The sequence below is a fragment of the Atheta coriaria genome, unplaced genomic scaffold, assembly GCF_025399875.1.
Source record: "Atheta coriaria isolate IRGN ID8LTWV9N9 unplaced genomic scaffold, Caltech_Dcor_3.1 hic_scaffold_5_pilon, whole genome shotgun sequence".
Taxonomy (NCBI): domain Eukaryota; kingdom Metazoa; phylum Arthropoda; class Insecta; order Coleoptera; family Staphylinidae; genus Dalotia; species Dalotia coriaria.
Window position 1 is genome coordinate 11,373,723 of NW_027045447.1, and position 13,703 is coordinate 11,387,425.

The 13,703-nt window shown below is 36.2% G+C and overlaps 1 long non-coding RNA gene across 2 annotated transcripts in view; it reads left to right on the top strand.

The window, feature by feature from the left end:
* The window catches only part of LOC135792928 (uncharacterized), a 114,379-nt gene that overhangs the window by 33,634 nt on the left and 67,042 nt on the right, over positions 1-13,703 (top strand). The window lies entirely within an intron of this gene.

Consider the following 13,703-nt stretch of genomic DNA (forward strand, 5'->3'; position numbering starts at 1 on the left):
ACTCTGATTAAACGGACCTCCGGCAGGCAGAAACTTTATGAATTTATTATGATGTTGGTGGCGTTATTAGCATAACATTTTGATTAAGAAATCCGCCTTTGTTCGCGCGAATGAAATGAGTCCCATTAATGCTGATTCGCCAACTGTAGCCGGCAGCCTTTGTCTTAATATCGTTGCAAACTTCCGCAAGCGTTCCCAGCAGTTTCACGCGACTAATAGAATGTAATATGGCGGTTGATTCGGTGCGTCCTGTGACACCAACCACGCAGGTATACACACGTTGCAGAGTCAAATCTGTGCGCAACTTGTAATTGTAACAGCGCAACTTGTTACTGGTTACTGAGAACTTTTAATGATCAATTAACACACGTACACGCAATTGACATTACGATTCGGTAACAAAGCGGACGCGCGTTATCTCCAGCGTTGGTACCCGAGGATTATCTTCGTTTAATTAATGGTATTATTATTTGTTTTGCAAATTAATAATGAAATCCATTCAATTACTTGGTTGACTTTAGGTAATTTTAAGTAATTTTGAAAAACACGCAAATTTTTTGTGGTCGTTAATAAAATTGCGCAGTTAAATCATGTTTATGTTTTAAATTGTAATTACAAAGTTAGGCCTTGTTCGTCGTGCGCTCGTTTGATGCTTTTAGCTAGATTAGTCTCGCATAGTCGCAGAACGAGACGTGCCCGTTAAAGAAAAGGCGTCGGAGGTGATGAGTTTTGATATTAAAGTGCAATAATGTCATTCGGTATTTAAAGTTTCTCAATTACGGACGGGAGAGTGTTGCTGCGATGCGGTATGAATTTTAAATTCGCATCAGACAGGACCACCCCCAATGTACGAGGCTGTGTTGTAGCTGCGGGGTTCTGAGGTGGAGATGGTGGAGGCGCCGCTTACAGACGTCAGACATACCGCTTTAAATCGTCGACAGGCAGACTGACATCTTTATACCCAAGCAACGTCTGTAATGTTTTCGTATTCGACGAGACACTGCAAACGAAATAAGAGAAAATAATTTCAGACAGGTAAACAATGCGCAACTTTACGTATCATAAAATAATATTTTTTGCCGCAGTGTCAAACATGGACCTGATCATGTAATGTTCAAAACGCAAAATAGAAGAGATATTGGTTTGGAATTGTGTTGTGTGCGAATAAAAACTAGAACATTTCAAATATCCGCATGCAATGAGTTGTTACTCGTATTGTGATCGGAGGATCATCAACCAAATGTACAAACAGCAAACAAAATTCGTTACCTAAAACATTTTTATTCCACAAAATGCAAAAATTCAATTTTTAAATTTCAAAGTTTTAATCAATAATTATTATGTATGCGTTAAACTTTCTTGGAAATATTTTATTGTTTCACGCGAATATTCAACTGAAAATTGTGTTTTTAAGGTGGCAGAGTAAAAAAACAAATAAAAGAAAAACAACATCAAAGCAAATTATAATTCATTCATGTCACGCGCCGCCTCCACGCGAGAAACAAACTTTCTCGTGTTGCTCATTCTTAATTTGCCTCCGGCAATAAGTTATGAGTTTCCGCGTTTTTCTCACGATTAGATTTGCGCATTTGCACAATGTCGTCATGAATTATTCACGAATTCAACCGGATATTATTGAGAAGATGATGATTTTCAAAAGCGTGCAGGTTTGAATCGCGAAACTAGACCAACTCTGGTAACTTTCATGCTTGCAGTTGTCCGCAGGGAGCGAGAAATAACTCAACGTTGATACACTCGCCGGCGCGAAAAGTGGAAATTGCAGGACAGTGGAAAATGTCGGCGGCGCGCACTTCTTCAATTTGATGATGCACACGGGTATGTGTTCCCTGAATCATCTCTTCTACCGTGTGCCTCGTGTGTGGGTGGAGCAGGGAGTTGAGTGCTATGTGCCGTGTGCGAAGTGTTCGAGTAATTTATTATATCAACAAGCGCGCGAAGGCAATTTCTCGTAATTACATTTCAGTTAATACTTTGCGCACGGCGGACAGTCTTCGAGTATGTTGTGCGCCAGAGCGAAAAGTTAAGGACTTTGGGTTGCAGCCTTTCAGGAGTTTCTCGGCTTCTCGGCTATTCTTGACTTTGCATTAAATTACTCAACATTTTATTTACTTCTAAAGGACTCTTACTACGAGTATGTCTAGAACAAGAGAGTAAAAACGAATTACATTTTTATTAAACACTGCCGGAACGAAGTCGCGGGCAACAGCTAGTAAACAATAAATTAGACAATATTATGTAAGTTATCGATTCTAGATATCTTTGTGTAATTATCTCTAGATTATATTACTTGCCTTAAGCTTAGGAATTGTAGAGTTTTGATATAAATCTAAACAGAACTAGCGATGGATAATGGATTGGTTTATTATCATTATGATACGAGTATAACAATCACATTATTCAATAATCCCTTAGCTGTACTAAAATGTTTAGTTTATTTTTACTTTAAAAATTGTTTTACTTTTCTGTTTTTCAATTTCTGATTTTGATTTTTTGAGATTTGAAAACTTATCGATATCAGCGCAAAATGGAATTGTTGCTGATCCCGACAGAAAGTTAAAATGAAGAAATTTTCTATTGTAAGTTTCCTACGTTCTACAATACAAATTTCAGAATTTCCGCGCAACAAAAACAAAACGAAAGCCGGCGTCAAACAAAGTCGATACGAAAAGTCCTCGTAATAGAAAAAGAATATTGAGCTTTAAGCAACGGCTTTACTGACTTCTTGTGTTTACCTTTTCGATGCATATTTTCAACGAGAGTTTTGTTTTGTATTTTACTTTCGCGACGTTGATACTCGTAGCAGTTTTGTGTTTCCTTCTTCTGCAACACTGAACTATGTTCTAATTTTATGTGTCGTTGTTATTAAGTTAGATGTCGGAATGTTGAACACGAAATAAAGAAGTGATTTTCCAATAGCAGAGGAGCGTAGAAAATGGCAGATTGCGGACGCGCGAGAAAAGGGATTTTAAAGCGATTTGAAACGGATCGAGGCGCGGCAACTGCGCCAAATGGATTTGCCTCGTCGAATTGATTCGCAATGATGAAATTCTTCACGTGTGCCCAAATCAAATTCCACAAATTCGCATGCGACTACAAGATGTTGGTGCAGCGCCTCCAACGACATCTGTACGACATTTTGTTTCAATTTTCTTTTACAACGGGATTCAATTCTTTCTAAAACTCAACAATTTTCTGCTATTAACAAAGAAATATTTATTTATTTTGAGAGATTTTGCATTGGCATAAAATGAAATGTTAGATATTAAACATAGTAAAGAGTGTTTTCAGTGACCGCATTTCCGACCGAAATTAATATTTACGCTTTCAAGCTGAATTATTTATTCATTTCGAGTCTCCTATTCTGCAAGTAGCAAACATTTGCAAGTTATTTTAATGACGACAGCAACAGCAACAGCAAAAGCTACAAATTAAAGTGAACCAATGCATAGTGAATAGTATTTCTATTCGGTGGTCAGGGTAATAATCCTTGAAGAGGGGCTTTTCTACATGAAATCTGCTTGTACGGAGCAAAACTATATTAAAAACTTTAGTCAGCCAAGAATCATAACAATAAAATAATACAATTATGTAAAACAACTATCAAAATGTATTTTTTTGGCTTTTTAATTTTTTTTTCTCAAAATTAACAATAAAATAAATAAAAACGTATGTAGTTTAGAAAATAATTGTCTAGCATCATAAGAATATTTTAAAATCATGTTTATGTAAAGAAGCATGGCGTGAAAAAGGTTTTTGTTGTTCGCTTTCTTTACATATCTGGTATTTGCGAGATGAAGCACTCAGCTTCTTGGAAGCGCTGCTGATCTTCGACTTCTTATGTCCTCACGTTGTTGCGCCTAGGCATCTAGGATGCGTGCACTCCGGAGGTTTACGACATGGGCTCGGAGCCGGCGGTTTTAAGAGCATTTCGTAATGAAAGGAAAAAGCGCGGCGCAAAGTTGAAAAATGTGCGAATTCATTATTCATTACTCGTTGGCAAACTTTCATAACAGATAAAACTATTTTACAGTTTTCAAAGTTACAAAAACTTAAAATAGTGGTTTTAAATGCAATAAATATATTGAATTAGAATTAAATTAAAGATGCAAAGTAGTAGGTTACATCAAAGAAGTAGTAAAATAAATATTTTGTAAAATTTGAAAATTTTCACGAAGAAAAAGCGTCACGAAGTTTTCCTGCTTGCTAATTCTTACAAAAATTAACTAAACTATACTGTAATGTCTGTATCTGTATATAGGTAACTATTTTTGTACAAAAAGAAATATAATGTTTAAGTGGATTTTAAAAGAAACACACCTTGGCATTCAGAGCACGTACGTTGGGAAAATTATAATTTCTAAGCGCACTTGACTCGCCTACGTGTTTTTAAAGTTTCCAACCCCACCGCAGTCAGTCGCAGTCACACGCGTCACAAGAATAAGAAACCGGCGTAAAGAAACGAAACGAAACAAAAGAATAAAAAGCCACTTTGTGCCGTTAGCAGAAAACGTGAATTAAACATTTTTATTTTCATATTTTACTTAGTTTTAGAACCATAATAATAATATATTTAATTATTTAGTTAAAAATATAACGAAATATCTTTGCACATAATTAACTAATGAGTTGAATTTTCCGCATTATGCAAAATCAAACAGGTGAATGGAAATACCTTGGCTCGTCAAAGTTTGGAAAAGTCTTCGCCCGGCAATCTTTGCACATTCATGTTTGAGTTATCCATCTCAATATCATCGCGCCGAAAAGATCGACGAGGAAAGTTTCCGGTGCGCGCGACGAGAGATAATTCGCCGGTGTTTGTCGTGGGGTTGGCGAATTTTGTTTGAATAACAAATTAGTATAACGAATTAACTTCCGGCGCGCGTCCTCGTCGCATTCAATTTGCGCGAATCGCAAACTCGCTGTATTCTCTTCCACGGATGGCTGGCGATGAGGGGAAGACTCAGCGATTCAATGCGGCGCTGATGAGACGATAGCCTCACCTTTAGAAAATAACTGTATTAAGAACGGGGAAGAATGTTGGTGATAAGGGAATAAGCGCGTGATGATGAGGAAGCGTTAATGTGTTTTCCAATGAAAATATGTTTATGCGCATGCAATATTTAGATACTTGTTGAAAACAAATTTTCAAAAATAATAAAATTTAAATTTTAAATTTTTTATTAAATTTTTGCTAATTTTATTAATAAACTAGCTGTTGCCCGCGACTTCGTTTCGGCAGTGTTTAATAAAAATGCAATTCGTTTTTACTCTCTTGTTCTAGACATACTCGTAGTAAGAGTCAATTCTATCAATAAGATTAGCAATTTTAATTTAAAGATAAATTTAATTAAGACTGAATTTATCACTAACTGGCCGGCGTCTTCGCGTTTTCTTCGTAATTTATTTTTGTTATCGCGCTGCCTCACAAGATGGCACAAAGCAACGCGGTGGGAAACTTTTCCAAAGAGTTTTCTAGTCGTTGATAACCGTTTACCTTGAGTTGGACTTTTTTTATTTTAAGATTAAGAATATTTTAGGTTTATTTTTGATTTGTACTTGATTTTTAGCGATTATTTTGTTGGTTTTGTTAATATTTTAGCAATGCGCATGCGTATGCTCCGCCTCGTGGGTAATACCCGTGACTAAAGTATTTTTTTCCATTTTTATGTCTTAATAACCGTTTACATTAACTTAAACTTTTTTATTTCAAGATTAGAAATATTTTTGGTTTATTTTCGGTTTTTACTTGATTTATAGCTAATATTTTGTTATTTTTATTAATATTTGATCAATGCGCATGCGTAGGCTGCACCCCGTGACTAAAACCCGTGACTAAAGTCTTTTTTCACATTTTTGTATCTAAAAACCGTTAAAAAGTGGCGTTTTAAAGGTGAAAATAGTAAAAATTGATAAAAAAGATTTAATACAACTTACTAAGTAATATATTGTTGAAATATCCACTGATGTAAAAAAACACCTTAAAATAACAACAATAACAGAAAAAACTCTGAGCTCCAATGAAAAATACGTAGTAACACAATCCAAGTGGGAAATCAGTACAATAGTCGGATGCTTTCGGTTGTCGGATGTGTGGAGAGTGGGCGGGGGTGGAAAAACGACGCTATTGTGCTGCGTATCGAGAATTGCACGCGCGATACGCTTGTTTGCGATGTGTGTCGCCGCTATTACTGCACTCCTGCGCCCGCCTGCGCGCAATCGCGGCCGGCATCCGCACCACCAGCAATACGAGAGCTAGGTGCATGTGGATGTTCTCGGTAATATCAAATTGCGACGCATTTATACGTTTTTACGGCCATGCCAACAAAAAAAGCACACTAAACAAACAGAAGCACTCTGCACACAATGTCAGTACTTACCGTTAGCATCGTGGATTCTGCGATTTTTAAATTTTACTCGATTTTCCCGGCGTTTAACAGCGACATCATTAAAATCCATTTTAATCGGGTTTTTATTGAGAATTAGTAGTTATAAAAATCAAAAATATTTAAAATAAAATTTAAATTTAATTCTGTTTGTTACCATTTCGTAAATAATTTCACCAGGACGATAATGAAAATGCGGTGGCATCGTCGACATCTCCCTAGAATGTCGGAAACTCATGCCAAACAAACGACGGCGCCTCCACCAGAAAGAAGCAAGAGCGGAATTGTGAACCGCAGCGAACGCTATGATTTATTAAACTCGAATCCCGATCATTTATTATACAACTCATACAACTCTTAAGACGTGCATCAACCTACTACAGCGATGTCTACACTACTTTACAAAAACAAGCAAATTATTATTTCATTCAAATAAAATTTTAATAAAAATTATTTTACTACGCCACTAAAAATAATTTATATTTATTTACGTAAAAATTATTTTGAATAAATGTTGAAAATTAATTAATGTTTATAAAACACCCTGTATATAATTTATACTCGCTGTGACAGTGAGAAGAAAATATCATTTCGTATAGGTGCTTGAATGCAGATGGAAGTGAACGAAATGAAAACGACGACGAGAATGGGACTCGAAAGGACTCGAGCTCGGTGTGCAAAAGTACACAAAACACAAGGGCGCAAGAACTGGTCTCCAAGCACAACCCTTTCAGCCTCCAGGCGCGCGGCGACGCTTACCTGGAGGGTGTTGATCTTTTTCACGCTTGCGTTCGAGTGTTGTTTTTTTCTCTCCATCCACTCGAGTGCTGTGCTCGTTTCGATAAAAATGCGCCACTTTTACCTTAATTATGCTCTCATTATACCTTCATTATCGTGCGCGAAGATGTTTAACGTTATTTATTCATTATAATTGCGTCCGGAGCGCGATAGCTTCAAGGGTAAAAATCTAATTATGCGACGCACTAAAGACCACTTTATGCGTTCGACCAAACGTGCCGTTTTACATTTTCCGAGTACATTATTATAAAAATGTATAAAACACATTTGTATTGTGTTTTATTATTAAAAAACTTAATGTAAAAAATATTAAAAACGTTTTTTTTTTAACTTTTGACTTTATGTCAGTTTTTTCACGGTTTTAAGACATAAAAATAGCACAGAGCGTGATTAAAGTACTTTAGTCACGGGTTTTAGTCACGGATTGAATATTAAAGTATAAAATCATTAGAAAAATTAATAAATAAATTAATGATGTGTAATTATTCAAAATTAAATTATTTTTGATAAAAATACATATTTTTAGCAGACATGTAATGATAAATAATTTTTAATTAGCTGATGGTAGGTATGATAAAATTTGATTACAGCGGTACGCTGCCACCGGCGGTATTTTTCATCAGTTATAATAACATAACAACAATTTATGCGAGCACCCTCTGCGCGACGATAGGTCATCATAATTTGCAAGCATACATCATGACCGAAATGCGAAAAATCACCATTCGGCGAGGGATGCATGCTGCAGAAAATTAGGCATGAAACGCAACAAATCATTCTACAAATTTAGCGATTTTATTATTCCAAGTTTTGCATAAACACAATTTTTAATTTACTTGACATAATAAAAAAAATTGAATTTCTACACAAAATTATTTCGTTTTTTTATTATTTTAATAAATAATCAAAAATATAAAGTTATAATAATAATTTAATAAAGTTAATGTGAAACCTGATTAAATTCCCCACAAAATGACATATTTTTTGTTACCATCAAAAATTGCATTCGAAAGTTATTACACTTTAAAGTTACAACTTAAAATTTTTTAGTTTACCTCAAGTTTCCTCAACAAATCCGGCAAAGTTTTCAACTTTACATTTCCCCAACTTCGTGCACTTTTGAATACGCGACTAAGATTGCGTCCGCCACACACCGGCGGCGAAATAAATCTGTCTTATGTGTTTATTCGCCCCCTCGACGGCGGCGGGGTCGTGATAGCGCTGCCAAACCGAAAGTCCAAAGTTAATTTATCAACGGCGGTGAGCGACAGCTCGGTAACTCTTGTTGTCTTATACTCGACGCCCCGGCGTCCCGCAGGACTCTTACAAGGCCACCGCCCGAACGTCCTTAATAAATAGACCGCGCGACCGGGCGACAAGGATAATTTCGTTAGGTGAGAGGGTCGAGTGTAAGACAACTACCAAAGAACACTTAATCAGGAAAAAAAATGTTTATTATTAAATTATTATTAATATCCCTACTAATATTATAAATGCAAAAGTCCTGATGTTTGTTACACTTTCATGCCAAAACTACTTAACCGATCATCATGAAAATTTGTACACATATTCTTAGTGGTCCCCGAATGGTTATAGGCTACTTTTTATTTAATAAAAAAAATTATTTTTTAAATAAAATAAAGAAATAGTTTAGCCAATAATACCTCTGCATCTGGCTATTTGACTACTTTAACGCCATCTAGCATTCCAGCAATGAAGCTCAAACCTAAGTACTATAGTACCATCACATTGTATTATCACACTGTATTACCGACAGCTACGTCAACATCAAATCCAATTGACTACACTATGGAGACTGTACACTATACTTCCATAGACTATACTTTCAGCCATTTTAAACTTCCCGCCATTCTACTTCATTGTTACTTCTTCTGTGACTACAGACGCGTACGGAAGCAACTTCATTATTTTAGATATTCGCGAGCAAAGCCTAGTTTTGTTATAAATTTCTTACAATTTGCAACAAAATAAACAAAAATATCATAAAAGATAACAAGTTATTATTGCCGTCTTGTTGAGATTTTGAATTCGAAGTTGAAGCTGACAATAAGAAAACAGCAAGGATTTTATGATCCTTGTCGTTGACTTGGTACCAGACTGAACTCCAACTTCATTCAATTCCAACTGCAACACGCTACGCCAGTTTATGCCAGTGAAGAGGCGGAGCAATATAAGAAATAGCTCATAGCTCAAGCGTCAAGCGTCAACTTGAGGTGGCGGTTGATATGAGTGGATCTTCCGCTGGCTCGGAATCGACTCGAGAGTTCAAACTCGGGTCGGCGGCAGACAGGACTAGATTTACGAGTGTATCTATGTTATTACTTGTGTAAAATGTTCTAAAAGAAACATTGGAAGTGATGATTTCATTTTGTCAAGTTAAATACAAAATAAATAAATAAATTTTATGGTGAATTAGTAAATATCAGTTTTCTTTTGGTTGCTCTCTTGTTTGTGCAAATGTGGGATGTGTTTGCGCGTCGGAAGGAATCTTGCGGTTTATTCGCACTTAGCCGGGAGCAGAACCCGGAAGAGGGTGAGCAGGATTTATGAGCGCAACCGGCGATACGCTGGCTAATTGATAATCGTGATAAAACGCTCGAATTAATCAAGTGCTTTGGTGGGATTTGAATGCTCTTTATAAAAACCTAAACCTGGTTTAAAAAAATTCAACCAATTCGTGTAATTAATTTTATATTTGTAAAACCGTAAAATTTTTATTTAAATTTTTCATTTAATGATGTTTTACTACATAATTTATGACTGCAAATACCTGAGTTATCATACCGTAAAATAATTAGTAAGTAAGTTTTACTCAAGCCGTGACAAATCGCAATAATTGTTCGACGCGTTGAAAATTCACTCCTCTGACTTTTGGATCTCCGCGGCCGGAATTGAGATGTTGGCTTGGGACTGGTTTTGAGTTGGTTTCGAAGCGCGCAAAGAGCAATTTAGATACGAGCACGCCGCCGAAAGTTTTCCCCGAGCCGAAACCGACAGCCATCAGAGCTCTCCGGCCGCAACTACAACTATTTCGCCTCGGCGGCACAACGCGGACGTGTTGTTTCGCGATGCTTTAATATCCGAGCGAGAAGCGAGGCCACGCCAAGAAGAATATATGCATGAAAAGCACCGCCACGCGATGCTCCCGGGAGTTTTCCTGACTTCCAAGACTTCCAACGCTTCCCGAACGCATCCAACGAGCCAACTTTGTTGTTTCAAAGTTCACAGAGCAAGCATTTCATGCACGTAAAGCTCGAGGAGCTGCTTTCTGACTGTAAACTGTTAATAATCGCTATATTATCGTATTCAGGGCATCAAATGACAAGTCATTGATGATATCAGCTAGTATTAAACTATTTTACTAATAACATTTTAAACACAAAAATCAATAAAATTTTATTTTGTTTTGTTTTGTGTTGAAATGTTCATATTGTTATTTATATTTTTATTTCATTTCACCGTACCTACATAAAAAAAAGAAAAGAAAAATGCTAGCGTATTTCTTCATAAAATATCTTTCGTCTTTCCAAATGCCATGAGCAAACAAAGCATGTTCACGCCAAACGGTTGTAAAATTGAATTTCTACAAACATTTACACTGAAAATAAATAAAAATCATTTTCCATCGTAAATTCAAAATAATACATCATTGATAATATCAGCATACAGTCTATATATATAAAAATGAATTGCTGTTCGTTAGTCCGCTAAAACTCGAGAACGGCTGAACGGATTTATTCATCTTGGTCTGCCCGTGGAGGTCTAGGAGGGTTAAAAGGTGAGAAAAATCTTTGAATAATTGCTGGGAATATCCTCAAAACAGCTCTTTTTCTATAGAATAAAATTTGACATTGAGATTCAATCATAGTTATAAAGCTAAATAGTTGAATTCGAGATGGCGCGCTGAAGCGCATTATTGACAAAACTTTATATGCATAATTTCTTTTAAATTAAAATTGCTAATCTTATTGATAGAATTGACTCCTTAGTTATAGAGGAGTAAAGAGGTAAAAATTTGTTTGTAGTTTAGAAATAAGATTGGGTAAATTCTGTGCGCCGAAACTAAGCAAGCGTGAAGGCGTTTAATCACTCGAGAGCGCGTGCTCGTTGCCCGTGGAAGTGAGATAATGAATGTGGCGGTTGTTAACTCGTTTCAAGACGTTCCTGAAGCTTCGCACCGGCGTGTCCTCGTAAATTTCTGTTTGTTTTATATACAAAATGTATCCTAAACCGCAAAAATTAAAAAATAAACTTAGGTTTTAAAAAAATGTGTTTTTAAGGTTATAATTTCTAATTTGTTGTAAAATCGTTGATTAAAGCCAAAGAAAGAGATATACCTTTGAGCTGGTGTTGCCAAAGTCCAAAACCATCTTCTCCCTTTAAAGCATTTAGTCAAGCTAGGCGGATGCACAGTGTAACAAGGAGTAGTTTGTTTGGCAAAGTCTCTAGAGTTTGTTAAACTTTGCCGCTCCATCTTGGCTTTGTCCCGTCACGACTTGAACACACGTTCAAGAGGCTCCCGGCGCATCTAAACACACCCCAAACCTATCGCCACCCCTCGAACTTTGCCGGAAATGCAACATCATCTCTAAATTACCAAAAATCATTAAAATAATAATTAAAACGTTTTATGTTTATGTTTCAGTTAATATGGATGCAAATATTTCGCTGCTTTGGAATCCCTACTGTATGTACTTGCGGTCGACGCAAACGTCTTTAAGGCAACGTTGCGTTCCCTCGACGATCCGCCGGTTCTCAGAGGCCTCGTTTTGAGACCTTTCCTGTTGGGGAAGGCTGGTGCTAGGTGGCCGCAGTCAAAGGATGGCCCGTCTCACTCCTTGATGTTCAACCCACGGAAACCGATTTATTACGTAATTAAATTAAACCGCACTTCATTAATAACCATTATTACGTGGCGCCTCCACCATCAGACTAACATTCCAAGTTAAAGTCTTAGAAATGTTGAAAGTGAAAGGACTTTATGTTTTATATAAATTCAGAAACAAAATAAACAAAATAAACATAATAAACAACATAAAATAAAATCAATTTTAATGATTTAATTAAATTTTTTGTTTTTTGTTTTATTTTTATTTGTTTAAATTTACGTGTAGGAGTATAGCTGAGTATAAGTTTGTATTGGAATTTCTTTGAGGGAGTAAAGAATGTGCGCTAGTCTCGTGTTCCACGCGCGAGGCAAACTTTGCGAGTGAAATTATATTAGTAAACCGAAATGAAACAAAGTTGGTTCGCGTCCGTTTCGTTCGTTTCCGTGAAACTTCTTTGCGTGTCGCGACAATAGATGTTGGAATTTTGTCCAGTTTCTCATCAGGAAAGTTGTTCACTCAAGTACTAATTGGACAAGTAGCAAATAGTAATTAGGAATTACTTACTTAAATTTTCAAGTAATTTTTATTGTAAAAAAACTCAAATAAATAATAATAACGTTGAAAAAATTAATTTTTGTTCGTAAATTTTGTTTGATTCAACATTTTTTAATGAAAATGTTTTTTATCAATCAAAAACACATTAAAAACAGCTTTCTATTAAATTATTCATTAAAATAACAACATTTTCTTGTTAAAATAATTTTTTCCTGTATTACTGCTACTAATTTGTGGTTATAAAAATTTGGTTAGGATTTATCCCTTAAAAAACTTTATTTTATTTTATAATGACATATAAACTTTGTAAATTACTTTCTCTGAGAAGACCTGTGCCTATCGTCATATCCACCACGCGCAGGAAATTATATTAACCCAACCGCCCCTCTGGTTGCGTTTCGACTTTATAACCGAAACCATGGTGCGCACCTCGTCGAGTGTAGACAATACTGAAGACCATGAGATGCGGGCGAGGCAGTCACGTCGCGGGCAAACATTTTTCAACTTGTCTGCGCGCCACCCTCGCCGTTAAACCACCGAAAGTCAAAAAGTGAGAAAAGCAGAACGACACCGCGCCTCCACCAAAAACAGACAAGAATCTCACCAGACTATTACGCAGAGCAAGAGCAAGAACAAGAGCAAAAGGGACGGTAAGTTTTCTAGAGTCATCAGGGCAGGAAGTTGATGTACGAGCACAGCAGCATCATGGCCAGTTTAGTATCAAGACACTCAGGACATAGAAATGTATAAGGGTTGTTTTTGGGTGTCTGTGTAGGTGGTGGATCGTTAACGCGTGTAAGAGTGAGTAATTTTAATTAAATTTTATAACTATTTCACTTGGTAACCTTAGCATCTTGCTTGCAACGACAGAAAAACAGAGTTTAAAAAAGTACAGGAAATAAATTTTGTTCCAGGGTGCGAAATAAAGTTTCAGAGAGTTTAATTAACGAGTCACAATTGTTAAAATAATTTTTATATTGAACTAGCTGTTGCCCGCGACTTCGTTCCGGCAGTGTTTAATAAAAATCTAATTCGTTTTTACTCTCTTGTTCTAGACATACTCGTAGTAAGAGTCAATTCTATCAATAAGATTAGC